Source organism: Sceloporus occidentalis, unplaced genomic scaffold (assembly GCF_023333645.1).
Source record: "Sceloporus occidentalis isolate IW3139 unplaced genomic scaffold, rSceOcc1.0.p SCAF_12, whole genome shotgun sequence".
NCBI classification, from domain to species: Eukaryota; Metazoa; Chordata; class Lepidosauria; order Squamata; family Phrynosomatidae; genus Sceloporus; species Sceloporus occidentalis.
In genome coordinates, this window is record NW_028316992.1 from 22,288,665 (window position 1) to 22,291,753 (window position 3,089).

At 50.1% G+C, this 3,089-nt stretch overlaps 1 pseudogene; it reads right to left on the reverse strand.

Moving 5' to 3' along the window:
- LOC149305371 (homeobox protein GBX-2 pseudogene) overlaps positions 1 to 220 on the reverse strand; it is a 1,726-nt pseudogene extending 1,506 nt beyond the window's left edge.
- Positions 221 to 3,089: the final 2,869 nt, after the last annotated feature.

The following is a 3,089-nucleotide window of genomic DNA, read 5'->3' on the forward strand; positions in this document are numbered from 1 at the left end:
GGAGCTTCCTAGACTAAAGTCTACTTCCTCAGATGCATATTGTTATTATTATTATTATTATTCAAAGATATAGCTGTGTTAGTCTGTAGAATCAGTCTGTAGAGAGCTCTTGTAGCCCCTTTGAGACTCATCGAAAGAAAAAAGTTAGCAGCAAGACCTTGCCTAGACTTAGGTCTACTTCCTCAGATGCATTTGGTCCAATTTTGGTACAGTATGCCATTGTATTTAATGGGATACTGGGATGGAATATCCATGGATTTTGGTGTCCATAGGGGGTCCTGGAACCAAACCCCTCTGTATTAACCCCCTTCCTATAGTTCCCTCCAAGGGTCTGCCTTCTCTCTCGGGGCAGAAGAGGGCAGATGTCCCCCCGTGGCAAAAGGCCCTTCTCTTCCCTTGCTTACATCAAAGGCCAAGGATGCCCCCCATTTGGATGAAGGGGGGGTGGCAATTTCCTCCCCAAACCCCATCCCTTTCCGTCCCTTGAGAGGCACCGAGTGGGAAGGCTTTGGCTTCTGGTCCCTTGTGGTTTTTTTGCTTTGGAGCTGGCCGAATAAAGGTCTCTATCGCTGCTTTACGGATTTGGGTCACTGGGACACTAGACCAAAAAAACGACAGGAACATTAAGCCTTAATTGTTTTGACTTCTGGAATCCTTAAACTCCGGCAGCAAACCTCCCTAATAAGGGTGACAAAAGTATTGATAGTTCAATCATGGAGGCAAGGAAGGGAAAGCAGAGGGACTGGGATGTATGTGGCAGCCAGGGATTCTGCAAAAAGGCCACCTCTCCCCTGGACAGGGGCTGAGCTACCCCAGGTCTTTATGTTGGTTGATAAAAGAAGGAAGGAAGGAAGGAAGGAGGGAGGGAGGGAGGGAGGGAGGAAAGAAGGAAGGAGAGAGGGAGGGAGGAAAGGAGGGAGGGAGGGAGGAAAGAAGGAAGGAAGGAAGGAAGGAAGGGAGGGAGCGGAGGGAGGGAGGGAGGAAAGAAGGAAGGAAGGAAGGAAGGAAGAAAGGAAGGGAGGAATGGAGGGAGGAAAGAAGGAAGGAGGGAGGAGGGAGGGAGGAAAGGAAGGAAGGAGAGAGGGGAGGGAGGAAAGGAGGGAGGGAGGGAGGAAGAAGGAAGGAAGGGAGGGAGGGAGGAAAGAAGGAAGGAAGGAAGGGAGGAATGGAGGGAGGAAAGAAGGAAGGAGGGAGGGAGGGAGGGAAGAAGGAAGGAGAGAGGGAGGGAGGGAGGAAAGAAGGAAGGAGAGAGGGAGGGAGGGAGGGAGGAAAGAAGGGAAGGAGAGAGGGAGGGAGGAAAGGAAGGAAGGGAGGAAGGGAGGGAGGAAAGAAGGAAGGAGGGAGGGAGGAGGGAGGGAAGAAGGAAGGAAGGGAGGGAGGGAGGGAGGAAGGAAAGAAGGAAGGAGAGAGGGAGGGAGGGAGGGGATGGAGGGATGGAGGGGGGAAGAAGGAAGGAAGGGAGGAGGGAGGGAGGAGGAAAGAGGAAGGAGAGAGGGAGGGAGGGAGGGAGGAAAGGAAGAGGAGGGAGGGAGGGAGGGAGGGAGGGAGGAAAGAAGGAGGGAGGGGGAGGAGAGGAAGGAAGAGAGGGAGGGAGGGAAGAACGAAGGAAGGAAGGAGGGAGGGAGGGAGGGAGGGAGGGAGGGAGGGAGGAAGAAGGAAGGAAGGGAGGGAGGGAGGAGGAAAGAAGGAGGGAGGGAGGGAGGGAGGGAGGAAGGAAGGAAGGAAGGAAGGAAGGAAGGAAGGAAGGGAGGGAGGAAGGAAGGGAGGGAGGAGGGAAGGAAGGAAGGAACGAAGGAGGAAAGAAAAAAAGAAAGAAAGATGGGATTCCTCTGTAAACAGAGGCTCCACATTTCAGGGTACGTTTCCATGCTCTAGGACTAATTCTCTTTTCTTCAAGCCTGCTTGGCGAGAAACAAAAGACAAGTTAGAAAACAGGAAGGAAAGGAAAATAAGGGGGGAGAGGGAAAGTGAAAAAATGCATAGTGTCCTTTAGCTTCCCTGGTTTTTATGGCTCCCCAAGTCCCAGGCAGAAGTGTGTAGCAGGTAAAGTTGAGCTACTCTCAAATCTTGTGCCAAAAGGTCCTAACCTTGATAGGGGTGGGAGAGGTGGCTCCATCCTCAGCATCATAACCTGTTTTTGTTTCCATATGTTCAGAAAGCTGAGAGTGAGGAGTTGAGGGATGATGAGCCATGGAGTATTTTTTTTGGAGGGGGTGTGTGTGTGTGTGGGGGGGGGGGGGGGAAGAAAGCAGTACAAATTCTGAGAAGGTGGTCCTGATGGTAAGATTTCAAGAGAGAGACTTGTAGGGGGCCTAAAGAGACAGAAGAGAGATTTATGATGGCATTTCCCAGCCCAGCAGCTGCAGGAAGCCATCCCTCAAGAGTAGATTTTTCTCACTTGCTGTCTTTTCATATGCTGTGGCCATTTGGGCCCCCTCCATTTACATTTTTATCCATGTGTCCACAGCTATTTTTAAATTTCTGCCAACCGATGACAACACTCGAAGGCCTCTGATTAAAATGGGCTTTAGTCGAGATGGTGGAGTTTTATGGCACAGCAAATCTTTGCGTCTGTAATATGCCACCAGGATTTTTCTCCCTGTCATAGTAAGAGATGCCAATAACAATACAGATGCCCAGGACAGAGAGAGTGAAGAACTGAGTATATCGTTTCAGAGTATTTGATTAGAAGAACATATAGGGAATTGATTGATTGTTTGACCACCTGATACTAGTGGTAAAGGAGGCTCAAGTAAATGCTGAAGTGCTAATGATGATGATAATAATAATGGGCCCGAACAGACAGGCCAAAATAAAGCTGCTTCTGGTCACTTTGGAGGTATGCTGTTTAAATGATGCATGCATCCTAAGAGGCCAGAAGCCATACCAAAGCCACACTCCAGTCCTAAGGACTACAGCACAGCTTTGGTGCAACTTCTGGCCTCTTAAGAGGCGTGTGTCATTTAAACAGCATACCTCCAAAGTGACCAGAAGCAGCTTTATTTTGGCCTGTCCTGTTCAGGCCCAATGCTTCCATAGTGCCACTTTCCTATGAAATAAGCCTCATCTGGGAAGGGCTCTGTGGCACA